Source organism: Trachinotus anak, unplaced genomic scaffold (assembly GCF_046630095.1).
Source record: "Trachinotus anak isolate AG129_WGS33_773 ecotype Australia unplaced genomic scaffold, CSIRO_AGI_Tana_v1 ptg000033l, whole genome shotgun sequence".
In the NCBI taxonomy this organism is placed as follows: domain Eukaryota; kingdom Metazoa; phylum Chordata; class Actinopteri; order Carangiformes; family Carangidae; genus Trachinotus; species Trachinotus anak.
In genome coordinates, this window is record NW_027273884.1 from 5,749,581 (window position 1) to 5,777,260 (window position 27,680).

The following is a 27,680-nucleotide window of genomic DNA, read 5'->3' on the forward strand; positions in this document are numbered from 1 at the left end:
AAGAAAGCGTGTCTGTATGTTATACTGGAAGACCAAGGAGCAATACGTTACATGTGAACTCATGATTTTTCATTGAAACATAACATACAGTCTCTCTAGAGACTAACAAAAATTGCCATAGCTGACTGTATTTCAAGTCATCCTGGCGGGGTATTGGGTTAAGTTTTCAACCAGCAATAATCACGTCTCAGCTGTACTTCACAGACTATGAAATTGCCTCTGCGAAAGAATGCAGAAAGTAACTACAACTTTACAGTGGACTTGGTGCAACATTCACGAAGAACACGGTGCCATTCAAATCCCTTCCTGAATGTACACTCCTGTCAGTACAACGATATGATGATCTTGCATGTGATTGGCTTGTTTACAACAAACCCCGCCTTTTCCGGGCAACAGTCATCATGGGTGGAGCCTTGTGAGAACCTTCGATGTGAGACAAGTAACCCATTGCTACACTGGTTAGACTCATTCATTCCAGGGCCTTGTCCTTCATGTTTAGCTTCAACAATTGAGGCCAACATGTTGATATCAGGCTCAAATAAGCCTGTTAATTCTGATCCATAAATTCTGGTTTAGGACATTTTGAACGCAGATTGATCAGTACGTTTTTGGGGTCTAAACTTTCATTTAGCTTGATATATTATCTTGTGAAAGTGAAAATTACGTCAAAGGGTCATCAAGATTTTGAAATCACTTTTAGGCTCATCCAATACGAAATCATGATCATGTCAACATCCTTTCATAACATCTCTACCGTAGCAAGCCATTTGTATCTGAAAATGACATCTCGTATGGAATTCACTCTAAAATGTTTGCTCATGATCCCGCTAAGTGACAATCAGCTTGCTCGTTGGAAAATTTCACTTCAAGACCTTGCTGTTCTAGCAACAGCTCCAGATGAATTTTAAACCAGCGGTGAAGAACTTAACGATCCAGGCTCGTATCATGTCATCAACAATCTAGCCTGAGCGGCTCATTTATCCACATATGAAAAACAGGCCGCAGCTCACATAGGCTCTTTGAATGTAGTTACAAACTTTGCTAGAAGTTTGAAGAAAGCGTGTCTGTATGTTATACTGGAAGACCAAGGAGCAATACGTTACATGTGAACTCATGATTTTTCATTGAAACATAACATACAGTCTCTCTAGAGACTAACAAAAATTGCCATAGCTGACTGTATTTCAAGTCATCCTGGCAGGGTATTGGGTTAAGTTTTCAACCAGCAATAATCACGTCTCAGCTGTACTTCACAGACTATGAAATTGCCTCTGCGAAAGAATGCAGAAAGTAACTACAACTTTACAGTGGACTTGGTGCAACATTCACAAAGCACACGGTGCCATTCAAATCCCTTCCTGAATGTACACTCCTGTCAGTACAACGATATGATGATCTTGCATGTGATTGGCTTGTTTACAACAAACCCCGCCTTTTCCGGGCAACAGTCATCATGGGTGGAGCCTTGTGAGAACCTACGATGTGAGACAAGTAACCCATTGCTACACTGGTTAGACTCATTCATTCCAGGGCCTTGTCCTTCATGTTTAGCTTCAACAATTGAGGCCAACATGTTGATATCAGGCTCAAATAAGCCTGTTAATTCTGATCCATAAAATCTGGTTTAGGACATTTTGAACGCAGATTGATCAGTACGTTTTTGGGGTCTAAACTTTCATTTAGCTTGATATATTATCTTGTGAAAGTGAAAATTACGTCAAAGGGTCATCAAGATTTTGAAATCACTTTTAGGCTCATCCAATACGAAATCATGATCATGTCAACATCCTTTCATAACATCTCTACCGTAGCAAGCCATTTGTATCTGAAAATGACATCTCGTATGGAATTCACTCTAAAATGTTTGCTCATGATCCCGCTAAGTGACAATCAGCTTGCTCGTTGGAAAATTTCACTTCAAGACCTTGCTGTTCTAGCAACAGCTCCAGATGAATTTTAAACCAGCGGTGAAGAACTTAACGATCCAGGCTCGTATCATGTCATCAACAATCTAGTCTGAGCGGCTCATTTATCCACATATGAAAAACAGGCCGCAGCTCACATAGGCTCTTTGAATGTAGTTACAACCTTTGCTTGAAGTTTGAAGAAAGCGTGTCTGTATGTTATACTGGAAGATCAAGGAGCAATACGTTACATGTGAACTCATGATTTTTCATTGAAACATAAAATACAGTCTCTCTAGAGACTAACAAAAATTGCCATAGCTGACTGTATTTCAAATCGTCCTGGCGGGGTATTGGGTTAAGTTTTCAACCAGCAATAATCACGTCTCAGCTGTACTTCACAGACTATGAAATTGCCTCTGCGAAAGAATGCAGAAAGTAACTACAACTTTACAGTGGACTTGGTGCAACATTCACGAAGCACACGGTGCCATTCAAATCCCTTCCTGAATGTACACTCCTGTCAGTACAACGATATGATGATCTTGCATGTGATTGGCTTGTTTACAACAAACCCCGCCTTTTCCGGGCAACAGTCATCATGGGTGGAGCCTTGTGAGAACCTTCGATGTGAGACAAGTAACCCATTGCTACACTGGTTAGACTCATTCATTCCAGGGCCTTGTCCTTCATGTTTAGCTTCAACAATTGAGGCCAACATGTTGATATCAGGCTCAAATAAGCCTGTTAATTCTGATCCATAAAATCTGGTTTAGGACATTTTGAACGCAGATTGATCAGTACGTTTTTGGGGTCTAAACTTTCATTTAGCTTGATATATTATCTTGTGAAAGTGAAAATTACGTCAAAGGGTCATAAAGATTTTGAAATCACTTTTAGGCTCATCCAATACGAAATCATGATCATGTCAACATCCTTTCATAACATCTCTACCGTAGCAAGCCATTTGTATCTGAAAATGACATCTCGTATGGAATTCACTCTAAAATGTTTGCTCATGATCCCGCTAAGTGACAATCAGCTTGCTCGTTGGAAAATTTCACTTCAAGACCTTGCTGTTCTAGCAACAGTTCCAGATGAATTTTAAACCAGCGGTGAAGAACTTAACGATCCAGGCTCGTATCATGTCATCAACAATCTAGTCTGAACGGCTCATTTATCCACATATGAAAAACAGGCCGCAGCTCACATAGGCTCTTTGAATGTAGTTACAACCTTTGCTGGAAGTTTGAAGAAAGCGTGTCTGTATGTTATACTGGAAGATCAAGGAGCAATACGTTACATGTGAACTCATGATTTTTCATTGAAACATAACATACAGTCTCTCTAGAGACTAACAAAAATTGCCATAGCTGACTGTATTTCAAATCGTCCTGGCGGGGTATTGGGTTAAGTTTTCAACCAGCAATAATCACGTCGCAGCTGTACTTCACAGACTATGAAATTGCCTCTGCGAAAGAATGCGGAAAGTAACTACAACTTTACAGTGGACTTGGTGCAACATTCACGAAGCACACGGTGCCATTCAAATCCCTTCCTGAATGTACACTCCTGTCAGTACAACGATATGATGATCTTGCATGTGATTGGCTTGTTGACAACAAACCCCGCGTTTTCCGGGCAACAGTCATCATGGGTGGAGCCTTGTGAGAATCTACGATGTGAGACAAGTAACCCATTGCTACACTGGTTAGACTCATTCATTCCAGGGCCTTGTCCTTCATGTTTAGCTTCAACAATTGAGGCCAACATGTTGATATCAGGCTCAAATAAGCCTGTTAATTCTGATCCATAAAATCTGGTTTAGGACATTTTGAACGCAGATTGATCAGTACGTTTTTGGGGTCTAAACTTTCATTTAGCTTGATATATTATCTTGTGAAAGTGAAAATTACGTCAAAGGGTCATCAAGATTTTGAAATCACTTTTAGGCTCATCCAATACGAAATCATGATCATGTCAACATCCTTTCATAACATCTCTACCGTAGCAAGCCATTTGTATCTGAAAATGACATCTCGTATGGAATTCACTCTAAAATGTTTGCTCATGATCCCGCTAAGTGACAATCAGCTTGCTCGTTGGAAAATTTCACTTCAAGACCTTGCTGTTCTAGCAACAGCTCCAGATGAATTTTAAACCAGCGGTGAAGAACTTAACGATCCAGGCTCGTATCATGTCATCAACAATCTAGTCTGAACGGCTCATTTATCCACATATGAAAAACAGGCCGCAGCTCACATAGGCTCTTTGAATGTAGTTACAACCTTTGCTGGAAGTTTGAAGAAAGCGTGTCTGTATGTTATACTGGAAGATCAAGGAGCAATACGTTACATGTGAACTCATGATTTTTCATTGAAACATAACATACAGTCTCTCTAGAGACTAACAAAAATTGCCATAGCTGACTGTACTTCAAATCATCCTGGCAGGGTATTGGGTTAAGTTTTCAACCAGCAATAATCACGTCTCAGCTGTACTTCACAGACTATGAAATTGCCTCTGCGAAAGAATGTGGAAAAGTAACTACAACTTTACAGTGGACTTGGTGCAACATTCACGAAGAACACGGTGCCATTCAAATCCCTTCCTGAATGTACACTCCTGTCAGTACAACGATATGATGATCTTGCATGTGATTGGCTTGTTTACAACAAACCCCGCCTTTTCCGGGCAACAGTCATCATGGGTGGAGCCTTGTGAGAACCTACGATGTGAGACAAGTAACCCATTGCTACACTGGTTAGACTCATTCATTCCAGGGCCTTGTCCTTCATGTTTAGCTTCAACAATTGAGGCCAACATGTTGATATCAGGCTCAAATAAGCCTGTTAATTCTGATCCATAAAATCTGGTTTAGGACATTTTGAACGCAGATTGATCAGTACGTTTTTGGGGTCTAAACTTTCATTTAGCTTGATATATTATCTTGTGAAAGTGAAAATTACGTCAAAGGGTCATCAAGATTTTGAAATCACTTTTAGGCTCATCCAATACGAAATCATGATCATGTCAACATCCTTTCATAACATCTCTACCGTAGCAAGCCATTTGTATCTGAAAATGACATCTCGTATGGAATTCACTCTAAAATGTTTGCTCATGATCCCGCTAAGTGACAATCAGCTTGCTCGTTGGAAAATTTCACTTCAAGACCTTGCTGTTCTAGCAACAGCTCCAGATGAATTTTAAACCAGCGGTGAAGAACTTAACGATCCAGGCTCGTATCATGTCATCAACAATCTAGCCTGAGCGGCTCATTTATCCACATATGAAAAACAGGCCGCAGCTCACATAGGCTCTTTGAATGTAGTTACAAACTTTGCTAGAAGTTTGAAGAAAGCGTGTCTGTATGTTATACTGGAAGACCAAGGAGCAATACGTTACATGTGAACTCATGATTTTTCATTGAAACATAACATTCAGTCTCTCTAGATACTAACAAAAATTGCCATAGCTGACTGTATTTCAAGTCATCCTGGCAGGGTATTGGGTTAAGTTTTCAACCAGCAATAATCACGTCTCAGCTGTACTTCACAGACTATGAAATTGCCTCTGCGAAAGAATGCAGAAAGTAACTACAACTTTACAGTGGACTTGGTGCAACATTCACGAAGCACACGGTGCCATTCAAATCCCTTCCTGAATGTACACTCCTGTCAGTACAACGATATGATGATCTTGCATGTGATTGGCTTGTTTACAACAAACCCCGCCTTTTCCGGGCAACAGTCATCATGGGTGGAGCCTTGTGAGAACCTACGATGTGAGACAAGTAACCCATTGCTACACTGGTTAGACTCATTCATTCCAGGGCCTTGTCCTTCATGTTTAGCTTCAACAATTGAGGCCAACATGTTGATATCAGGCTCAAATAAGCCTGTTAATTCTGATCCATAAAATCTGGTTTAGGACATTTTGAACGCAGATTGATCAGTACGTTTTTGGGGTCTAAACTTTCATTTAGCTTGATATATTATCTTGTGAAAGTAAAAAATTACGTCAAAGGGTCATCAAGATTTTGAAATCACTTTTAGGCTCATCCAATACGAAATCATGATCATGTCAACATCCTTTCATAACATCTCTACCGTAGCAAGCCATTTGTATCTGAAAATGACATCTCGTATGGAATTCACTCTAAAATGTTTGCTCATGATCCCGCTAAGTGACAATCAGCTTGCTCGTTGGAAAATTTCACTTCAAGACCTTGCTGTTCTAGCAACAGCTCCAGATGAATTTTAAACCAGCGGTGAAGAACTTAACGATCCAGGCTCGTATCATGTCATCAACAATCTAGTCTGAGCGGCTCATTTATCCACATATGAAAAACAGGCCGCAGCTCACATAGGCTCTTTGAATGTAGTTACAACCTTTGCTGGAAGTTTGAAGAAAGCGTGTCTGTATGTTATACTGGAAGATCAAGGAGCAATACGTTACATGTGAACTCATGATTTTTCATTGAAACATAACATACAGTCTCTCTAGAGACTAACAAAAATTGCCATAGCTGACTGTATTTCAAATCATCCTGGCGGGGTATTGGGTTAAGTTTTCAACCAGCAATAATCACGTCTCAGCTGTACTTCACAGACTATGAAATTGCCTCTGCGAAAGAATGCAGAAAGTAACTACAACTTTACAGTGGACTTGGTGCAACATTCACGAAGAACACGGTGCCATTCAAATCCCTTCCTGAATGTACACTCCTGTCAGTACAACTATATGATGATCTTGCATGTGATTGGCTTGTTTACAACAAACCCCGCCTTTTCCGGGCAACAGTCATCATGGGTGGAGCCTTGTGAGAACCTACGATGTGAGACAAGTAACCCATTGCTACACTGGTTAGACTCATTCATTCCAGGGCCTTGTCCTTCATGTTTAGCTTCAACAATTGAGGCCAACATGTTGATATCAGGCTCAAATAAGCCTGTTAATTCTGATCCATAAAATCTGGTTTAGGACATTTTGAACGCAGATTGATCAGTACGTTTTTGGGGTCTAAACTTTAATTTAGCTTGATATATTATCTTGTGAAAGTGAAAATTACGTCAAAGGGTCATAAAGATTTTGAAATCACTTTTAGGCTCATCCAATACGAAATCATGATCATGTCAACATCCTTTCATAACATCTCTACCGTAGCAAGCCATTTGTATCTGAAAATGACATCTCGTATGGAATTCACTCTAAAATGTTTGCTCATGATCCCGCTAAGTGACAATCAGCTTGCTCGTTGGAAAATTTCACTTCAAGACCTTGCTGTTCTAGCAACAGCTCCAGATGAATTTTAAACCAGCAGTGAAGAACTTAACGATCCAGGCTCGTATCATGTCATCAACAATCTAGTCTGAACGGCTCATTTATCCACATATGAAAAACAGGCCGCAGCTCACATAGGCTCTTTGAATGTAGTTACAACCTTTGCTGGAAGTTTGAAGAAAGCGTGTCTGTATGTTATACTGGAAGATCAAGGAGCAATACGTTACATGGGAACTCATGATTTTTCATTGAAACATAACATACAGTCTCTCTAGAGACTAACAAAAATTGCCATAGCTGACTGTATTTCAAATCATCCTGGCGGGGTATTGGGTTAAGTTTTCAACCAGCAATAATCACGTCTCAGCTGTACTTCACAGACTATGAAATTGCCTCTGCGAAAGAATGCAGAAAGTAACTACAACTTTACAGTGGACTTGGTGCAACATTCACGAAGAACACGGTGCCATTCAAATCCCTTCCTGAATGTACACTCCTGTCAGTACAACGATATGATGATCTTGCATGTGATTGGCTTGTTTACAACAAACCCCGCCTTTTCCGGGCAACAGTCATCATGGGTGGAGCCTTGTGAGAACCTACGATGTGAGACAAGTAACCCATTGCTACACTGGTTAGACTCATTCATTCCAGGGCCTTGTCCTTCATGTTTAGCTTCAACAATTGAGGCCAACATGTTGATATCAGGCTCAAATAAGCCTGTTAATTCTGATCCATAAAATCTGGTTTAGGACATTTTGAACGCAGATTGATCAGTACGTTTTTGGGGTCTAAACTTTCATTTAGCTTGATATATTATCTTGTGAAAGTGAAAATTACGTCAAAGGGTCATCAAGATTTTGAAATCACTTTTAGGCTCATCCAATACGAAATCATGATCATGTCAACATCCTTTCATAACATCTCTACCGTAGCAAGCCATTTGTATCTGAAAATGACATCTCGTATGGAATTCACTCTAAAATGTTTGCTCATGATCCCGCTAAGTGACAATCAGCTTGCTCGTTGGAAAATTTCACTTCAAGACCTTGCTGTTCTAGCAACAGCTCCAGATGAATTTTAAACCAGCGGTTAAGAACTTAACGATCCAGGCTCGTATCATGTCATCAACAATCTAGCCTGAGCGGCTCATTTATCCACATATGAAAAACAGGCCGCAGCTCACATAGGCTCTTTGAATGTAGTTACAAACTTTGCTAGAAGTTTGAAGAAAGCGTGTCTGTATGTTATACTGGAAGACCAAGGAGCAATACGTTACATGTGAACTCATGATTTTTCATTGAAACATAACATACAGTCTCTCTAGATACTAACAAAAATTGCCATAGCTGACTATATTTCAAGTCATCCTGGCAGGGTATTGGGTTAAGTTTTCAACCAGCAATAATCACATCTCAGCTGTACTTCACAGACTATGAAATTGCCTCTGCGAAAGAATGCAGAAAGTAACTACAACTTTACAGTGGACTTGGTGCAACATTCACGAAGCACACGGTGCCATTCAAATCCCTTCCTGAATGTACACTCCTGTCAGTACAACGATATGATGATCTTGCATGTGATTGGCTTGTTTACAACAAACCCCGCCTTTTCCGGGCAACAGTCATCATGGGTGGAGCCTTGTGAGAACCTACGATGTGAGACAAGTAACCCATTGCTACACTGGTTAGACTCATTCATTCCAGGGCCTTGTCCTTCATGTTTAGCTTCAACAATTGAGGCCAACATGTTGATATCAGGCTCAAATAAGCCTGTTAATTCTGATCCATAAAATCTGGTTTAGGACATTTTGAACGCAGATTGATCAGTACGTTTTTGGGGTCTAAACTTTCATTTAGCTTGATATATTATCTTGTGAAAGTGAAAATTACGTCAAAGGGTCATCAAGATTTTGAAATCACTTTTAGGCTCATCCAATACGAAATCATGATCATGTCAACATCCTTTCATAACATCTCTACCGTAGCAAGCCATTTGTATCTGAAAATGACATCTCGTATGGAATTCACTCTAAAATGTTTGCTCATGATCCCGCTAAGTGACAATCAGCTTGCTCGTTGGAAAATTTCACTTCAAGACCTTGCTGTTCTAGCAACAGCTCCAGATGAATTTTAAACCAGCGGTGAAGAACTTAACGATCCAGGCTCGTATCATGTCATCAACAATCTAGTCTGAGCGGCTCATTTATCCACATATGAAAAACAGGCCGCAGCTCACATAGGCTCTTTGAATGTAGTTACAACCTTTGCTTGAAGTTTGAAGAAAGCGTGTCTGTATGTTATACTGGAAGATCAAGGAGCAATACGTTACATGTGAACTCATGATTTTTTATTGAAACATAAAATACAGTCTCTCTAGAGACTAACAAAAATTGCCATAGCTGACTGTATTTCAAATCATCCTGACGGGGTATTGGGTTAAGTTTTCAACCAGCAATAATCACGTCTCAGCTGTACTTCACAGACTATGAAATTGCCTCTGCAAAAGAATGCAGAAAGTAACTACAACTTTACAGTGGACTTGGTGCAACATTCACGAAGCACACGGTGCCATTCAAATCCCTTCCTGAATGTACACTCCTGTCAGTACAACGATATGATGATCTTGCATGTGATTGGCTTGTTGACAACAAACCCCGCCTTTTCCGGGCAACAGTCATCATGGGTGGAGCCTTGTGAGAACCTTCGATGTGAGACAAGTAACCCATTGCTACACTGGTTAGACTCATTCATTCCAGGGCCTTGTCCTTCATGTTTAGCTTCAACAATTGAGGCCAACATGTTGATATCAGGCTCAAATAAGCCTGTTAATTCTGATCCATAAAATCTGGTTTAGGACATTTTGAACGCAGATTGATCAGTACGTTTTTGGGGTCTAAACTTTCATTTAGCTTGATATATTATCTTGTGAAAGTGAAAATTACGTCAAAGGGTCATAAAGATTTTGAAATCACTTTTAGGCTCATCCAATACGAAATCATGATCATGTCAACATCCTTTCATAACATCTCTACCGTAGCAAGCCATTTGTATCTGAAAATGACATCTCGTATGGAATTCACTCTAAAATGTTTGCTCATGATCCCGCTAAGTGACAATCAGCTTGCTCGTTGGAAAATTTCACTTCAAGACCTTGCTGTTCTAGCAACAGTTCCAGATGAATTTTAAACCAGCGGTTAAGAACTTAACGATCCAGGCTCGTATCATGTCATCAACAATCTAGCCTGAGCGGCTCATTTATCCACATATGAAAAACAGGCCGCAGCTCACATAGGCTCTTTGAATGTAGTTACAAACTTTGCTAGAAGTTTGAAGAAAGCGTGTCTGTATGTTATACTGGAAGACCAAGGAGCAATACGTTACATGTGAACTCATGATTTTTCATTGAAACATAACATACAGTCTCTCTAGATACTAACAAAAATTGCCATAGCTGACTATATTTCAAGTCATCCTGGCAGGGTATTGGGTTAAGTTTTCAACCAGCAATAATCACATCTCAGCTGTACTTCACAGACTATGAAATTGCCTCTGCGAAAGAATGCAGAAAGTAACTACAACTTTACAGTGGACTTGGTGCAACATTCACGAAGCACACGGTGCCATTCAAATCCCTTCCTGAATGTACACTCCTGTCAGTACAACGATATGATGATCTTGCATGTGATTGGCTTGTTTACAACAAACCCCGCCTTTTCCGGGCAACAGTCATCATGGGTGGAGCCTTGTGAGAACCTACGATGTGAGACAAGTAACCCATTGCTACACTGGTTAGACTCATTCATTCCAGGGCCTTGTCCTTCATGTTTAGCTTCAACAATTGAGGCCAACATGTTGATATCAGGCTCAAATAAGCCTGTTAATTCTGATCCATAAAATCTGGTTTAGGACATTTTGAACGCAGATTGATCAGTACGTTTTTGGGGTCTAAACTTTCATTTAGCTTGATATATTATCTTGTGAAAGTGAAAATTACGTCAAAGGGTCATCAAGATTTTGAAATCACTTTTAGGCTCATCCAATACGAAATCATGATCATGTCAACATCCTTTCATAACATCTCTACCGTAGCAAGCCATTTGTATCTGAAAATGACATCTCGTATGGAATTCACTCTAAAATGTTTGCTCATGATCCCGCTAAGTGACAATCAGCTTGCTCGTTGGAAAATTTCACTTCAAGACCTTGCTGTTCTAGCAACAGCTCCAGATGAATTTTAAACCAGCGGTGAAGAACTTAACGATCCAGGCTCGTATCATGTCATCAACAATCTAGTCTGAGCGGCTCATTTATCCACATATGAAAAACAGGCCGCAGCTCACATAGGCTCTTTGAATGTAGTTACAACCTTTGCTTGAAGTTTGAAGAAAGCGTGTCTGTATGTTATACTGGAAGATCAAGGAGCAATACGTTACATGTGAACTCATGATTTTTTATTGAAACATAAAATACAGTCTCTCTAGAGACTAACAAAAATTGCCATAGCTGACTGTATTTCAAATCATCCTGACGGGGTATTGGGTTAAGTTTTCAACCAGCAATAATCACGTCTCAGCTGTACTTCACAGACTATGAAATTGCCTCTGCAAAAGAATGCAGAAAGTAACTACAACTTTACAGTGGACTTGGTGCAACATTCACGAAGCACACGGTGCCATTCAAATCCCTTCCTGAATGTACACTCCTGTCAGTACAACGATATGATGATCTTGCATGTGATTGGCTTGTTGACAACAAACCCCGCCTTTTCCGGGCAACAGTCATCATGGGTGGAGCCTTGTGAGAACCTTCGATGTGAGACAAGTAACCCATTGCTACACTGGTTAGACTCATTCATTCCAGGGCCTTGTCCTTCATGTTTAGCTTCAACAATTGAGGCCAACATGTTGATATCAGGCTCAAATAAGCCTGTTAATTCTGATCCATAAAATCTGGTTTAGGACATTTTGAACGCAGATTGATCAGTACGTTTTTGGGGTCTAAACTTTCATTTAGCTTGATATATTATCTTGTGAAAGTGAAAATTACGTCAAAGGGTCATAAAGATTTTGAAATCACTTTTAGGCTCATCCAATACGAAATCATGATCATGTCAACATCCTTTCATAACATCTCTACCGTAGCAAGCCATTTGTATCTGAAAATGACATCTCGTATGGAATTCACTCTAAAATGTTTGCTCATGATCCCGCTAAGTGACAATCAGCTTGCTCGTTGGAAAATTTCACTTCAAGACCTTGCTGTTCTAGCAACAGTTCCAGATGAATTTTAAACCAGCGGTGAAGAACTTAACGATCCAGGCTCGTATCATGTCATCAACAATCTAGTCTGAACGGCTCATTTATCCACATATGAAAAACAGGCCGCAGCTCACATAGGCTCTTTGAATGTAGTTACAACCTTTGCTGGAAGTTTGAAGAAAGCGTGTCTATATGTTATACTGGAAGATCAAGGAGCAATACGTTACATGTGAACTCATGATTTTTCATTGAAACATAACATACAGTCTCTCTAGAGACTAACAAAAATTGCCATAGCTGACTGTATTTCCAATCATCCTGGCGGGGTATTGGGTTAAGTTTTCAACCAGCAATAATCACGTCTCAGCTGTACTTCACAGACTATGAAATTGCCTCTGCGAAAGAATGTGGAAAAGTAACTACAACTTTACAGTGGACTTGGTGCAACATTCACGAAGAACACGGTGCCATTCAAATCCCTTCCTGAATGTACACTCCTGTCAGTACAACGATATGATGATCTTGCATGTGATTGGCTTGTTTACAACAAACCCCGCCTTTTCCGGGCAACAGTCATCATGGGTGGAGCCTTGTGAGAACCTACGATGTGAGACAAGTAACCCATTGCTACACTGGTTAGACTCATTCATTCCAGGGCCTTGTCCTTCATGTTTAGCTTCAACAATTGAGGCCAACATGTTGATATCAGGCTCAAATAAGCCTGTTAATTCTGATCCATAAAATCTGGTTTAGGACATTTTGAACGCAGATTGATCAGTACGTTTTTGGGGTCTAAACTTTCATTTAGCTTGATATATTATCTTGTGAAAGTGAAAATTACGTCAAAGGGTCATCAAGATTTTGAAATCACTTTTAGGCTCATCCAATACGAAATCATGATCATGTCAACATCCTTTCATAACATCTCTACCGTAGCAAGCCATTTGTATCTGAAAATGACATCTCGTATGGAATTCACTCTAAAATGTTTGCTCATGATCCCGCTAAGTGACAATCAGCTTGCTCGTTGGAAAATTTCACTTCAAGACCTTGCTGTTCTAGCAACAGCTCCAGATGAATTTTAAACCAGCGGTGAAGAACTTAACGATCCAGGCTCGTATCATGTCATCAACAATCTAGTCTGAACGGCTCATTTATCCACATATGAAAAACAGGCCGCAGCTCACATAGGCTCTTTGAATGTAGTTACAACCTTTGCTGGAAGTTTGAAGAAAGCGTGTCTGTATGTTATACTGGAAGATCAAGGAGCAATACGTTACATGTGAACTCATGATTTTTCATTGAAACATAACATACAGTCTCTCTAGAGACTAACAAAAATTGCCATAGCTGACTGTATTTCAAATCATCCTGGCGGGGTATTGGGTTAAGTTTTCAACCAGCAATAATCACGTCTCAGCTGTACTTCACAGACTATGAAATTGCCTCTGCGAAAGAATGCAGAAAGTAACTACAACTTTACAGTGGACTTGGTGCAACATTCACGAAGAACACGGTGCCATTCAAATCCCTTCCTGAATGTACACTCCTGTCAGTACAACGATATGATGATCTTGCATGTGATTGGCTTGTTTACAACAAACCCCGCCTTTTCCGGGCAACAGTCATCATGGGTGGAGCCTTGTGAGAACCTACGATGTGAGACAAGTAACCCATTGCTACACTGGTTAGACTCATTCATTCCAGGGCCTTGTCCTTCATGTTTAGCTTCAACAATTGAGGCCAACATGTTGATATCAGGCTCAAATAAGCCTGTTAATTCTGATCCATAAAATCTGGTTTAGGACATTTTGAACGCAGATTGATCAGTACGTTTTTGGGGTCTAAACTTTCATTTAGCTTGATATATTATCTTGTGAAAGTGAAAATTACGTCAAAGGGTCATCAAGATTTTGAAATCACTTTTAGGCTCATCCAATACGAAATCATGATCATGTCAACATCCTTTCATAACATCTCTACCGTAGCAAGCCATTTGTATCTGAAAATGACATCTCGTATGGAATTCACTCTAAAATGTTTGCTCATGATCCCGCTAAGTGACAATCAGCTTGCTCGTTGGAAAATTTCACTTCAAGACCTTGCTGTTCTAGCAACAGCTCCAGATGAATTTTAAACCAGCGGTGAAGAACTTAACGATCCAGGCTCGTATCATGTCATCAACAATCTAGCCTGAGCGGCTCATTTATCCACATATGAAAAACAGGCCGCAGCTCACATAGGCTCTTTGAATGTAGTTACAAACTTTGCTGGAAGTTTGAAGAAAGCGTGTCTGTATGTTATACTGGAAGACCAAGGAGCAATACGTTACATGGGAACTCATGATTTTTCATTGAAACATAACATACAGTCTCTCTAGAGACTAACAAAAATTGCCATAGCTGACTGTATTTCAAATCGTCCTGGCGGGGTATTGGGTTAAGTTTTCAACCAGCAATAATCACGTCTCAGCTGTACTTCACAGACTATGAAATTGCCTCTGCGAAAGAATGCGGAAAAGTAACTACAACTTTACAGTGGACTTGGTGCAACATTCACGAAGAACACGGTGCCATTCAAATCCCTTCCTGAATGTACACTCCTGTCAGTACAACGATATGATGATCTTGCATGTGATTGGCTTGTTTACAACAAACCCCGCCTTTTCCGGGCAACAGTCATCATGGGTGGAGCCTTGTGAGAACCTACGATGTGAGACAAGTAACCCATTGCTACACTGGTTAGACTCATTCATTCCAGGGCCTTGTCCTTCATGTTTAGCTTCAACAATTGAGGCCAACATGTTGATATCAGGCTCAAATAAGCCTGTTAATTCTGATCCATAAAATCTGGTTTAGGACATTTTGAACGCAGATTGATCAGTACGTTTTTGGGGTCTAAACTTTCATTTAGCTTGATATATTATCTTGTGAAAGTGAAAATTACGTCAAAGGGTCATCAAGATTTTGAAATCACTTTTAGGCTCATCCAATACGAAATCATGATCATGTCAATATCCTTTCATAACATCTCTACCGTAGCAAGCCATTTGTATCTGAAAATGACATCTCGTATGGAATTCACTCTAAAATGTTTGCTCATGATCCCGCTAAGTGACAATCAGCTTGCTCGTTGGAAAATTTCACTTCAAGACCTTGCTGTTCTAGCAACAGCTCCAGATGAATTTTAAACCAGCGGTGAAGAACTTAACGATCCAGGCTCGTATCATGTCATCAACAATCTAGTCTGAGCGGCTCATTTATCCACATATGAAAAACAGGCCGCAGCTCACATAGGCTCTTTGAATGTAGTTACAACCTTTGCTGGAAGTTTGAAGAAAGCGTGTCTGTATGTTATACTGGAAGACCAAGGAGCAATACGTTACACGTGAACTCATGATTTTTCATTGAAACATAACATACAGTCTCTCTAGAGACTAACAAAAATTGCCATAGCTGACTGTATTTCAAATCGTCCTGGCGGGGTATTGGGTTAAGTTTTCAACCAGCAATAATCACGTCTCAGCTGAACTTCACAGACTATGAAATCGCCTCTGCGAAAGAATGCAGAAAGTAACTACAACTTTACAGTGGACTTGGTGCAACATTCACGAAGAACACGGTGCCATTCAAATCCCTTCCTGAATGTACACTCCTGTCAGTACAACGATATGATGATCTTGCATGTGATTGGCTTGTTTACAACAAACCCCGCCTTTTCCGGGCAACAGTCATCATGGGTGGAGCCTTGTGAGAACCTACGATGTGAGACAAGTAACCCATTGCTACACTGGTTAGACTCATTCATTCCAGGGCCTTGTCCTTCATGTTTAGCTTCAACAATTGAGGCCAACATGTTGATATCAGGCTCAAATAAGCCTGTTAATTCTGATCCATAAAATCTGGTTTAGGACATTTTGAACGCAGATTGATCAGTACGTTTTTGGGGTCTAAACTTTCATTTAGCTTGATATATTATCTTGTGAAAGTGAAAATTACGTCAAAGGGTCATCAAGATTTTGAAATCACTTTTAGGCTCATCCAATACGAAATCATGATCATGTCAATATCCTTTCATAACATCTCTACCGTAGCAAGCCATTTGTATCTGAAAATGACATCTCGTATGGAATTCACTCTAAAATGTTTGCTCATGATCCCGCTAAGTGACAATCAGCTTGCTCGTTGGAAAATTTCACTTCAAGACCTTGCTGTTCTAGCAACAGCTCCAGATGAATTTTAAACCAGCGGTGAAGAACTTAACGATCCAGGCTCGTATCATGTCATCAACAATCTAGCCTGAGCGGCTCATTTATCCACATATGAAAAACAGGCCGCAGCTCACATAGGCTCTTTGAATGTAGTTACAACCTTTGCTGGAAGTTTGAAGAAAGCGTGTCTGTATGTTATACTGGAAGACCAAGGAGCAATACGTTACATGGGAACTCATGATTTTTCATTGAAACATAACATACAGTCTCTCTAGAGACTAACAAAAATTGCCATAGCTGACTGTATTTCAAGTCATCCTGGCGGGGTATTGGGTTAAGTTTTCAACCAGCAATAATCACGTCTCAGCTGTACTTCACAGACTATGAAATTGCCTCTGCGAAAGAATGTGGAAAAGTAACTACAACTTTACAGTGGACTTGGTGCAACATTCACGAAGAACACGGTGCCATTCAAATCCCTTCCTGAATGTACACTCCTGTCAGTACAACGATATGATGATCTTGCATGTGATTGGCTTGTTTACAACAAACCCCGCCTTTTCCGGGCAACAGTCATCATGGGTGGAGCCTTGTGAGAACCTACGATGTGAGACAAGTAACCCATTGCTACACTGGTTAGACTCATTCATTCCAGGGCCTTGTCCTTCATGTTTAGCTTCAACAATTGAGGCCAACATGTTGATATCAGGCTCAAATAAGCCTGTTAATTCTGATCCATAAAATCTGGTTTAGGACATTTTGAACGCAGATTGATCAGTACGTTTTTGGGGTCTAAACTTTCATTTAGCTTGATATATTATCTTGTGAAAGTGAAAATTACGTCAAAGGGTCATCAAGATTTTGAAATCACTTTTAGGCTCATCCAATACGAAATCATGATCATGTCAACATCCTTTCATAACATCTCTACCGTAGCAAGCCATTTGTATCTGAAAATGACATCTCGTATGGAATTCACTCTAAAATGTTTGCTCATGATCCCGCTAAGTGACAATCAGCTTGCTCGTTGGAAAATTTCACTTCAAGACCTTGCTGTTCTAGCAACAGCTCCAGATGAATTTTAAACCAGCGGTGAAGAACTTAACGATCCAGGCTCGTATCATGTCATCAACAATCTAGCCTGAGCGGCTCATTTATCCACATATGAAAAACAGGCCGCAGCTCACATAGGCTCTTTGAATGTAGTTACAACCTTTGCTGGAAGTTTGAAGAAAGCGTGTCTGTATGTTATACTGGAAGACCAAGGAGCAATACGTTACATGGGAACTCATGATTTTTCATTGAAACATAACATACAGTCTCTCTAGAGACTAACAAAAATTGCCATAGCTGACTGTATTTCAAGTCATCCTGGTGGGGTATTGGGTTAAGTTTTCAACCAGCAATAATCACGTCTCAGCTGTACTTCACAGACTATGAAATTGCCTCTGCGAAAGAATGCAGAAAGTAACTACAACTTTACAGTGGACTTGGTGCAACATTCACGAAGAACACGGTGCCATTCAAATCCCTTCCTGAATGTACACTCCTGTCAGTACAACGATATGATGATCTTGCATGTGATTGGCTTGTTTACAACAAACCCCGCCTTTTCCGGGCAACAGTCATCATGGGTGGAGCCTTGTGAGAACCTACGATGTGAGACAAGTAACCCATTGCTACACTGGTTAGACTCATTCATTCCAGGGCCTTGTCCTTCATGTTTAGCTTCAACAATTGAGGCCAACATGTTGATATCAGGCTCAAATAAGCCTGTTAATTCTGATCCATAAAATCTGGTTTAGGACATTTTGAACGCAGATTGATCAGTACGTTTTTGGGGTCTAAACTTTCATTTAGCTTGATATATTATCTTGTGAAAGTGAAAATTACGTCAAAGGGTCATAAAGATTTTGAAATCACTTTTAGGCTCATCCAATACGAAATCATGATCATGTCAACATCCTTTCATAACATCTCTACCGTAGCAAGCCATTTGTATCTGAAAATGACATCTCGTATGGAATTCACTCTAAAATGTTTGCTCATGATCCCGCTAAGTGACAATCAGCTTGCTCGTTGGAAAATTTCACTTCAAGACCTTGCTGTTCTAGCAACAGCTCCAGATGAATTTTAAACCAGCGGTGAAGAACTTAACGATCCAGGCTCGTATCATGTCATCAACAATCTAGTCTGAACGGCTCATTTATCCACATATGAAAAACAGGCCGCAGCTCACATAGGCTCTTTGAATGTAGTTACAACCTTTGCTGGAAGTTTGAAGAAAGCGTGTCTGTATGTTATACTGGAAGATCAAGGAGCAATACGTTACATGGGAACTCATGATTTTTCATTGAAACATAACATACAGTCTCTCTAGAGACTAACAAAAATTGCCATAGCTGACTGTATTTCAAATCATCCTGGCGGGGTATTGGGTTAAGTTTTCAACCAGCAATAATCACGTCTCAGCTGTACTTCACAGACTATGAAATTGCCTCTGCGAAAGAATGCAGAAAGTAACTACAACTTTACAGTGGACTTGGTGCAACATTCACGAAGAACACGGTGCCATTCAAATCCCTTCCTGAATGTACACTCCTGTCAGTACAACGATATGATGATCTTGCATGTGATTGGCTTGTTTACAACAAACCCCGCCTTTTCCGGGCAACAGTCATCATGGGTGGAGCCTTGTGAGAACCTACGATGTGAGACAAGTAACCCATTGCTACACTGGTTAGACTCATTCATTCCAGGGCCTTGTCCTTCATGTTTAGCTTCAACAATTGAGGCCAACATGTTGATATCAGGCTCAAATAAGCCTGTTAATTCTGATCCATAAAATCTGGTTTAGGACATTTTGAACGCAGATTGATCAGTACGTTTTTGGGGTCTAAACTTTCATTTAGCTTGATATATTATCTTGTGAAAGTGAAAATTACGTCAAAGGGTCATCAAGATTTTGAAATCACTTTTAGGCTCATCCAATACGAAATCATGATCATGTCAACATCCTTTCATAACATCTCTACCGTAGCAAGCCATTTGTATCTGAAAATGACATCTCGTATGGAATTCACTCTAAAATGTTTGCTCATGATCCCGCTAAGTGACAATCAGCTTGCTCGTTGGAAAATTTCACTTCAAGACCTTGCTGTTCTAGCAACAGCTCCAGATGAATTTTAAACCAGCGGTGAAGAACTTAACGATCCAGGCTCGTATCATGTCATCAACAATCTAGCCTGAGCGGCTCATTTATCCACATATGAAAAACAGGCCGCAGCTCACATAGGCTCTTTGAATGTAGTTACAAACTTTGCTAGAAGTTTGAAGAAAGCGTGTCTGTATGTTATACTGGAAGACCAAGGAGCAATACGTTACATGTGAACTCATGATTTTTCATTGAAACATAACATTCAGTCTCTCTAGATACTAACAAAAATTGCCATAGCTGACTGTATTTCAAGTCATCCTGGCAGGGTATTGGGTTAAGTTTTCAACCAGCAATAATCACGTCTCAGCTGTACTTCACAGACTATGAAATTGCCTCTGCGAAAGAATGCAGAAAGTAACTACAACTTTACAGTGGACTTGGTGCAACATTCACGAAGCACACGGTGCCATTCAAATCCCTTCCTGAATGTACACTCCTGTCAGTACAACGATATGATGATCTTGCATGTGATTGGCTTGTTTACAACAAACCCCGCCTTTTCCGGGCAACAGTCATCATGGGTGGAGCCTTGTGAGAACCTACGATGTGAGACAAGTAACCCATTGCTACACTGGTTAGACTCATTCATTCCAGGGCCTTGTCCTTCATGTTTAGCTTCAACAATTGAGGCCAACATGTTGATATCAGGCTCAAATAAGCCTGTTAATTCTGATCCATAAAATCTGGTTTAGGACATTTTGAACGCAGATTGATCAGTACGTTTTTGGGGTCTAAACTTTCATTTAGCTTGATATATTATCTTGTGAAAGTAAAAAATTACGTCAAAGGGTCATCAAGATTTTGAAATCACTTTTAGGCTCATCCAATACGAAATCATGATCATGTCAACATCCTTTCATAACATCTCTACCGTAGCAAGCCATTTGTATCTGAAAATGACATCTCGTATGGAATTCACTCTAAAATGTTTGCTCATGATCCCGCTAAGTGACAATCAGCTTGCTCGTTGGAAAATTTCACTTCAAGACCTTGCTGTTCTAGCAACAGCTCCAGATGAATTTTAAACCAGCGGTGAAGAACTTAACGATCCAGGCTCGTATCATGTCATCAACAATCTAGTCTGAGCGGCTCATTTATCCACATATGAAAAACAGGCCGCAGCTCACATAGGCTCTTTGAATGTAGTTACAACCTTTGCTGGAAGTTTGAAGAAAGCGTGTCTGTATGTTATACTGGAAGATCAAGGAGCAATACGTTACATGTGAACTCATGATTTTTCATTGAAACATAACATACAGTCTCTCTAGAGACTAACAAAAATTGCCATAGCTGACTGTATTTCAAATCATCCTGGCGGGGTATTGGGTTAAGTTTTCAACCAGCAATAATCACGTCTCAGCTGTACTTCACAGACTATGAAATTGCCTCTGCGAAAGAATGCAGAAAGTAACTACAACTTTACAGTGGACTTGGTGCAACATTCACGAAGAACACGGTGCCATTCAAATCCCTTCCTGAATGTACACTCCTGTCAGTACAACTATATGATGATCTTGCATGTGATTGGCTTGTTTACAACAAACCCCGCCTTTTCCGGGCAACAGTCATCATGGGTGGAGCCTTGTGAGAACCTACGATGTGAGACAAGTAACCCATTGCTACACTGGTTAGACTCATTCATTCCAGGGCCTTGTCCTTCATGTTTAGCTTCAACAATTGAGGCCAACATGTTGATATCAGGCTCAAATAAGCCTGTTAATTCTGATCCATAAAATCTGGTTTAGGACATTTTGAACGCAGATTGATCAGTACGTTTTTGGGGTCTAAACTTTAATTTAGCTTGATATATTATCTTGTGAAAGTGAAAATTACGTCAAAGGGTCATAAAGATTTTGAAATCACTTTTAGGCTCATCCAATACGAAATCATGATCATGTCAACATCCTTTCATAACATCTCTACCGTAGCAAGCCATTTGTATCTGAAAATGACATCTCGTATGGAATTCACTCTAAAATGTTTGCTCATGATCCCGCTAAGTGACAATCAGCTTGCTCGTTGGAAAATTTCACTTCAAGACCTTGCTGTTCTAGCAACAGCTCCAGATGAATTTTAAACCAGCAGTGAAGAACTTAACGATCCAGGCTCGTATCATGTCATCAACAATCTAGTCTGAACGGCTCATTTATCCACATATGAAAAACAGGCCGCAGCTCACATAGGCTCTTTGAATGTAGTTACAACCTTTGCTGGAAGTTTGAAGAAAGCGTGTCTGTATGTTATACTGGAAGATCAAGGAGCAATACGTTACATGGGAACTCATGATTTTTCATTGAAACATAACATACAGTCTCTCTAGAGACTAACAAAAATTGCCATAGCTGACTGTATTTCAAATCATCCTGGCGGGGTATTGGGTTAAGTTTTCAACCAGCAATAATCACGTCTCAGCTGTACTTCACAGACTATGAAATTGCCTCTGCGAAAGAATGCAGAAAGTAACTACAACTTTACAGTGGACTTGGTGCAACATTCACGAAGAACACGGTGCCATTCAAATCCCTTCCTGAATGTACACTCCTGTCAGTACAACGATATGATGATCTTGCATGTGATTGGCTTGTTTACAACAAACCCCGCCTTTTCCGGGCAACAGTCATCATGGGTGGAGCCTTGTGAGAACCTACGATGTGAGACAAGTAACCCATTGCTACACTGGTTAGACTCATTCATTCCAGGGCCTTGTCCTTCATGTTTAGCTTCAACAATTGAGGCCAACATGTTGATATCAGGCTCAAATAAGCCTGTTAATTCTGATCCATAAAATCTGGTTTAGGACATTTTGAACGCAGATTGATCAGTACGTTTTTGGGGTCTAAACTTTCATTTAGCTTGATATATTATCTTGTGAAAGTGAAAATTACGTCAAAGGGTCATCAAGATTTTGAAATCACTTTTAGGCTCATCCAATACGAAATCATGATCATGTCAACATCCTTTCATAACATCTCTACCGTAGCAAGCCATTTGTATCTGAAAATGACATCTCGTATGGAATTCACTCTAAAATGTTTGCTCATGATCCCGCTAAGTGACAATCAGCTTGCTCGTTGGAAAATTTCACTTCAAGACCTTGCTGTTCTAGCAACAGCTCCAGATGAATTTTAAACCAGCGGTTAAGAACTTAACGATCCAGGCTCGTATCATGTCATCAACAATCTAGCCTGAGCGGCTCATTTATCCACATATGAAAAACAGGCCGCAGCTCACATAGGCTCTTTGAATGTAGTTACAAACTTTGCTAGAAGTTTGAAGAAAGCGTGTCTGTATGTTATACTGGAAGACCAAGGAGCAATACGTTACATGTGAACTCATGATTTTTCATTGAAACATAACATACAGTCTCTCTAGATACTAACAAAAATTGCCATAGCTGACTATATTTCAAGTCATCCTGGCAGGGTATTGGGTTAAGTTTTCAACCAGCAATAATCACATCTCAGCTGTACTTCACAGACTATGAAATTGCCTCTGCGAAAGAATGCAGAAAGTAACTACAACTTTACAGTGGACTTGGTGCAACATTCACGAAGCACACGGTGCCATTCAAATCCCTTCCTGAATGTACACTCCTGTCAGTACAACGATATGATGATCTTGCATGTGATTGGCTTGTTTACAACAAACCCCGCCTTTTCCGGGCAACAGTCATCATGGGTGGAGCCTTGTGAGAACCTACGATGTGAGACAAGTAACCCATTGCTACACTGGTTAGACTCATTCATTCCAGGGCCTTGTCCTTCATGTTTAGCTTCAACAATTGAGGCCAACATGTTGATATCAGGCTCAAATAAGCCTGTTAATTCTGATCCATAAAATCTGGTTTAGGACATTTTGAACGCAGATTGATCAGTACGTTTTTGGGGTCTAAACTTTCATTTAGCTTGATATATTATCTTGTGAAAGTGAAAATTACGTCAAAGGGTCATCAAGATTTTGAAATCACTTTTAGGCTCATCCAATACGAAATCATGATCATGTCAACATCCTTTCATAACATCTCTACCGTAGCAAGCCATTTGTATCTGAAAATGACATCTCGTATGGAATTCACTCTAAAATGTTTGCTCATGATCCCGCTAAGTGACAATCAGCTTGCTCGTTGGAAAATTTCACTTCAAGACCTTGCTGTTCTAGCAACAGCTCCAGATGAATTTTAAACCAGCGGTGAAGAACTTAACGATCCAGGCTCGTATCATGTCATCAACAATCTAGTCTGAGCGGCTCATTTATCCACATATGAAAAACAGGCCGCAGCTCACATAGGCTCTTTGAATGTAGTTACAACCTTTGCTTGAAGTTTGAAGAAAGCGTGTCTGTATGTTATACTGGAAGATCAAGGAGCAATACGTTACATGTGAACTCATGATTTTTTATTGAAACATAAAATACAGTCTCTCTAGAGACTAACAAAAATTGCCATAGCTGACTGTATTTCAAATCATCCTGACGGGGTATTGGGTTAAGTTTTCAACCAGCAATAATCACGTCTCAGCTGTACTTCACAGACTATGAAATTGCCTCTGCAAAAGAATGCAGAAAGTAACTACAACTTTACAGTGGACTTGGTGCAACATTCACGAAGCACACGGTGCCATTCAAATCCCTTCCTGAATGTACACTCCTGTCAGTACAACGATATGATGATCTTGCATGTGATTGGCTTGTTGACAACAAACCCCGCCTTTTCCGGGCAACAGTCATCATGGGTGGAGCCTTGTGAGAACCTTCGATGTGAGACAAGTAACCCATTGCTACACTGGTTAGACTCATTCATTCCAGGGCCTTGTCCTTCATGTTTAGCTTCAACAATTGAGGCCAACATGTTGATATCAGGCTCAAATAAGCCTGTTAATTCTGATCCATAAAATCTGGTTTAGGACATTTTGAACGCAGATTGATCAGTACGTTTTTGGGGTCTAAACTTTCATTTAGCTTGATATATTATCTTGTGAAAGTGAAAATTACGTCAAAGGGTCATAAAGATTTTGAAATCACTTTTAGGCTCATCCAATACGAAATCATGATCATGTCAACATCCTTTCATAACATCTCTACCGTAGCAAGCCATTTGTATCTGAAAATGACATCTCGTATGGAATTCACTCTAAAATGTTTGCTCATGATCCCGCTAAGTGACAATCAGCTTGCTCGTTGGAAAATTTCACTTCAAGACCTTGCTGTTCTAGCAACAGTTCCAGATGAATTTTAAACCAGCGGTTAAGAACTTAACGATCCAGGCTCGTATCATGTCATCAACAATCTAGCCTGAGCGGCTCATTTATCCACATATGAAAAACAGGCCGCAGCTCACATAGGCTCTTTGAATGTAGTTACAAACTTTGCTAGAAGTTTGAAGAAAGCGTGTCTGTATGTTATACTGGAAGACCAAGGAGCAATACGTTACATGTGAACTCATGATTTTTCATTGAAACATAACATACAGTCTCTCTAGATACTAACAAAAATTGCCATAGCTGACTATATTTCAAGTCATCCTGGCAGGGTATTGGGTTAAGTTTTCAACCAGCAATAATCACATCTCAGCTGTACTTCACAAACTATGAAATTGCCTCTGCGAAAGAATGCAGAAAGTAACTACAACTTTACAGTGGACTTGGTGCAACATTCACGAAGCACACGGTGCCATTCAAATCCCTTCCTGAATGTACACTCCTGTCAGTACAACGATATGATGATCTTGCATGTGATTGGCTTGTTTACAACAAACCCCGCCTTTTCCGGGCAACAGTCATCATGGGTGGAGCCTTGTGAGAACCTACGATGTGAGACAAGTAACCCATTGCTACACTGGTTAGACTCATTCATTCCAGGGCCTTGTCCTTCATGTTTAGCTTCAACAATTGAGGCCAACATGTTGATATCAGGCTCAAATAAGCCTGTTAATTCTGATCCATAAAATCTGGTTTAGGACATTTTGAACGCAGATTGATCAGTACGTTTTTGGGGTCTAAACTTTCATTTAGCTTGATATATTATCTTGTGAAAGTGAAAATTACGTCAAAGGGTCATCAAGATTTTGAAATCACTTTTAGGCTCATCCAATACGAAATCATGATCATGTCAACATCCTTTCATAACATCTCTACCGTAGCAAGCCATTTGTATCTGAAAATGACATCTCGTATGGAATTCACTCTAAAATGTTTGCTCATGATCCCGCTAAGTGACAATCAGCTTGCTCGTTGGAAAATTTCACTTCAAGACCTTGCTGTTCTAGCAACAGCTCCAGATGAATTTTAAACCAGCGGTGAAGAACTTAACGATCCAGGCTCGTATCATGTCATCAACAATCTAGTCTGAGCGGCTCATTTATCCACATATGAAAAACAGGCCGCAGCTCACATAGGCTCTTTGAATGTAGTTACAACCTTTGCTTGAAGTTTGAAGAAAGCGTGTCTGTATGTTATACTGGAAGATCAAGGAGCAATACGTTACATGTGAACTCATGATTTTTTATTGAAACATAAAATACAGTCTCTCTAGAGACTAACAAAAATTGCCATAGCTGACTGTATTTCAAATCATCCTGACGGGGTATTGGGTTAAGTTTTCAACCAGCAATAATCACGTCTCAGCTGTACTTCACAGACTATGAAATTGCCTCTGCAAAAGAATGCAGAAAGTAACTACAACTTTACAGTGGACTTGGTGCAACATTCACGAAGCACACGGTGCCATTCAAATCCCTTCCTGAATGTACACTCCTGTCAGTACAACGATATGATGATCTTGCATGTGATTGGCTTGTTGACAACAAACCCCGCCTTTTCCGGGCAACAGTCATCATGGGTGGAGCCTTGTGAGAACCTTCGATGTGAGACAAGTAACCCATTGCTACACTGGTTAGACTCATTCATTCCAGGGCCTTGTCCTTCATGTTTAGCTTCAACAATTGAGGCCAACATGTTGATATCAGGCTCAAATAAGCCTGTTAATTCTGATCCATAAAATCTGGTTTAGGACATTTTGAACGCAGATTGATCAGTACGTTTTTGGGGTCTAAACTTTCATTTAGCTTGATATATTATCTTGTGAAAGTGAAAATTACGTCAAAGGGTCATAAAGATTTTGAAATCACTTTTAGGCTCATCCAATACGAAATCATGATCATGTCAACATCCTTTCATAACATCTCTACCGTAGCAAGCCATTTGTATCTGAAAATGACATCTCGTATGGAATTCACTCTAAAATGTTTGCTCATGATCCCGCTAAGTGACAATCAGCTTGCTCGTTGGAAAATTTCACTTCAAGACCTTGCTGTTCTAGCAACAGTTCCAGATGAATTTTAAACCAGCGGTGAAGAACTTAACGATCCAGGCTCGTATCATGTCATCAACAATCTAGTCTGAACGGCTCATTTATCCACATATGAAAAACAGGCCGCAGCTCACATAGGCTCTTTGAATGTAGTTACAACCTTTGCTGGAAGTTTGAAGAAAGCGTGTCTATATGTTATACTGGAAGATCAAGGAGCAATACGTTACATGTGAACTCATGATTTTTCATTGAAACATAACATACAGTCTCTCTAGAGACTAACAAAAATTGCCATAGCTGACTGTATTTCCAATCATCCTGGCGGGGTATTGGGTTAAGTTTTCAACCAGCAATAATCACGTCTCAGCTGTACTTCACAGACTATGAAATTGCCTCTGCGAAAGAATGTGGAAAAGTAACTACAACTTTACAGTGGACTTGGTGCAACATTCACGAAGAACACGGTGCCATTCAAATCCCTTCCTGAATGTACACTCC

At 40.1% G+C, this 27,680-nt stretch overlaps 27 non-coding genes across 27 annotated transcripts; all 27 read right to left on the reverse strand.

The window, feature by feature from the left end:
* Positions 1-90: 90 nt before the first annotated feature.
* Positions 91-231, reverse strand: LOC139614315 (U4 spliceosomal RNA). The gene has a single exon (XR_011687004.1). It is a non-coding gene; the product is annotated as a U4 spliceosomal RNA (small nuclear RNA).
* Positions 232-1,142: 911 nt separating this feature from the next.
* On the reverse strand, positions 1,143-1,283 carry LOC139614302 (U4 spliceosomal RNA). The gene has a single exon (XR_011686991.1). It is a non-coding gene; the product is annotated as a U4 spliceosomal RNA (small nuclear RNA).
* A 911-nt stretch (positions 1,284-2,194) lies between these two features.
* Positions 2,195-2,335, reverse strand: LOC139614320 (U4 spliceosomal RNA). Its single transcript, XR_011687009.1, has one exon. It is a non-coding gene; the product is annotated as a U4 spliceosomal RNA (small nuclear RNA).
* Positions 2,336-3,246: 911 nt separating this feature from the next.
* Positions 3,247-3,387, reverse strand: LOC139614279 (U4 spliceosomal RNA). Its single transcript, XR_011686969.1, has one exon. It is a non-coding gene; the product is annotated as a U4 spliceosomal RNA (small nuclear RNA).
* A 911-nt stretch (positions 3,388-4,298) lies between these two features.
* Positions 4,299-4,439, reverse strand: LOC139614323 (U4 spliceosomal RNA). Its single transcript, XR_011687012.1, has one exon. It is a non-coding gene; the product is annotated as a U4 spliceosomal RNA (small nuclear RNA).
* A 912-nt stretch (positions 4,440-5,351) lies between these two features.
* On the reverse strand, positions 5,352-5,492 carry LOC139614330 (U4 spliceosomal RNA). Its single transcript, XR_011687019.1, has one exon. It is a non-coding gene; the product is annotated as a U4 spliceosomal RNA (small nuclear RNA).
* Positions 5,493-6,404: 912 nt separating this feature from the next.
* LOC139614291 (U4 spliceosomal RNA) lies at positions 6,405-6,545 on the reverse strand. The gene has a single exon (XR_011686980.1). It is a non-coding gene; the product is annotated as a U4 spliceosomal RNA (small nuclear RNA).
* Positions 6,546-7,456: 911 nt separating this feature from the next.
* On the reverse strand, positions 7,457-7,597 carry LOC139614292 (U4 spliceosomal RNA). Its single transcript, XR_011686981.1, has one exon. It is a non-coding gene; the product is annotated as a U4 spliceosomal RNA (small nuclear RNA).
* A 911-nt stretch (positions 7,598-8,508) lies between these two features.
* LOC139614271 (U4 spliceosomal RNA) lies at positions 8,509-8,649 on the reverse strand. Its single transcript, XR_011686961.1, has one exon. It is a non-coding gene; the product is annotated as a U4 spliceosomal RNA (small nuclear RNA).
* A 911-nt stretch (positions 8,650-9,560) lies between these two features.
* Positions 9,561-9,701, reverse strand: LOC139614307 (U4 spliceosomal RNA). The gene has a single exon (XR_011686996.1). It is a non-coding gene; the product is annotated as a U4 spliceosomal RNA (small nuclear RNA).
* A 911-nt stretch (positions 9,702-10,612) lies between these two features.
* Positions 10,613-10,753, reverse strand: LOC139614272 (U4 spliceosomal RNA). Its single transcript, XR_011686962.1, has one exon. It is a non-coding gene; the product is annotated as a U4 spliceosomal RNA (small nuclear RNA).
* Positions 10,754-11,664: 911 nt separating this feature from the next.
* LOC139614308 (U4 spliceosomal RNA) lies at positions 11,665-11,805 on the reverse strand. The gene has a single exon (XR_011686997.1). It is a non-coding gene; the product is annotated as a U4 spliceosomal RNA (small nuclear RNA).
* A 911-nt stretch (positions 11,806-12,716) lies between these two features.
* Positions 12,717-12,857, reverse strand: LOC139614285 (U4 spliceosomal RNA). Its single transcript, XR_011686975.1, has one exon. It is a non-coding gene; the product is annotated as a U4 spliceosomal RNA (small nuclear RNA).
* Positions 12,858-13,769: 912 nt separating this feature from the next.
* Positions 13,770-13,910, reverse strand: LOC139614294 (U4 spliceosomal RNA). Its single transcript, XR_011686983.1, has one exon. It is a non-coding gene; the product is annotated as a U4 spliceosomal RNA (small nuclear RNA).
* A 911-nt stretch (positions 13,911-14,821) lies between these two features.
* On the reverse strand, positions 14,822-14,962 carry LOC139614321 (U4 spliceosomal RNA). The gene has a single exon (XR_011687010.1). It is a non-coding gene; the product is annotated as a U4 spliceosomal RNA (small nuclear RNA).
* A 912-nt stretch (positions 14,963-15,874) lies between these two features.
* On the reverse strand, positions 15,875-16,015 carry LOC139614327 (U4 spliceosomal RNA). Its single transcript, XR_011687016.1, has one exon. It is a non-coding gene; the product is annotated as a U4 spliceosomal RNA (small nuclear RNA).
* Positions 16,016-16,926: 911 nt separating this feature from the next.
* Positions 16,927-17,067, reverse strand: LOC139614326 (U4 spliceosomal RNA). The gene has a single exon (XR_011687015.1). It is a non-coding gene; the product is annotated as a U4 spliceosomal RNA (small nuclear RNA).
* A 912-nt stretch (positions 17,068-17,979) lies between these two features.
* LOC139614305 (U4 spliceosomal RNA) lies at positions 17,980-18,120 on the reverse strand. Its single transcript, XR_011686994.1, has one exon. It is a non-coding gene; the product is annotated as a U4 spliceosomal RNA (small nuclear RNA).
* A 911-nt stretch (positions 18,121-19,031) lies between these two features.
* On the reverse strand, positions 19,032-19,172 carry LOC139614295 (U4 spliceosomal RNA). The gene has a single exon (XR_011686984.1). It is a non-coding gene; the product is annotated as a U4 spliceosomal RNA (small nuclear RNA).
* Positions 19,173-20,083: 911 nt separating this feature from the next.
* Positions 20,084-20,224, reverse strand: LOC139614331 (U4 spliceosomal RNA). Its single transcript, XR_011687020.1, has one exon. It is a non-coding gene; the product is annotated as a U4 spliceosomal RNA (small nuclear RNA).
* A 912-nt stretch (positions 20,225-21,136) lies between these two features.
* LOC139614296 (U4 spliceosomal RNA) lies at positions 21,137-21,277 on the reverse strand. The gene has a single exon (XR_011686985.1). It is a non-coding gene; the product is annotated as a U4 spliceosomal RNA (small nuclear RNA).
* Positions 21,278-22,188: 911 nt separating this feature from the next.
* On the reverse strand, positions 22,189-22,329 carry LOC139614297 (U4 spliceosomal RNA). The gene has a single exon (XR_011686986.1). It is a non-coding gene; the product is annotated as a U4 spliceosomal RNA (small nuclear RNA).
* A 911-nt stretch (positions 22,330-23,240) lies between these two features.
* On the reverse strand, positions 23,241-23,381 carry LOC139614273 (U4 spliceosomal RNA). The gene has a single exon (XR_011686963.1). It is a non-coding gene; the product is annotated as a U4 spliceosomal RNA (small nuclear RNA).
* Positions 23,382-24,292: 911 nt separating this feature from the next.
* LOC139614309 (U4 spliceosomal RNA) lies at positions 24,293-24,433 on the reverse strand. The gene has a single exon (XR_011686998.1). It is a non-coding gene; the product is annotated as a U4 spliceosomal RNA (small nuclear RNA).
* Positions 24,434-25,344: 911 nt separating this feature from the next.
* LOC139614281 (U4 spliceosomal RNA) lies at positions 25,345-25,485 on the reverse strand. Its single transcript, XR_011686971.1, has one exon. It is a non-coding gene; the product is annotated as a U4 spliceosomal RNA (small nuclear RNA).
* A 911-nt stretch (positions 25,486-26,396) lies between these two features.
* LOC139614310 (U4 spliceosomal RNA) lies at positions 26,397-26,537 on the reverse strand. Its single transcript, XR_011686999.1, has one exon. It is a non-coding gene; the product is annotated as a U4 spliceosomal RNA (small nuclear RNA).
* A 911-nt stretch (positions 26,538-27,448) lies between these two features.
* LOC139614286 (U4 spliceosomal RNA) lies at positions 27,449-27,589 on the reverse strand. Its single transcript, XR_011686976.1, has one exon. It is a non-coding gene; the product is annotated as a U4 spliceosomal RNA (small nuclear RNA).
* Between the last annotated feature and the right edge of the window lie 91 nt (positions 27,590-27,680).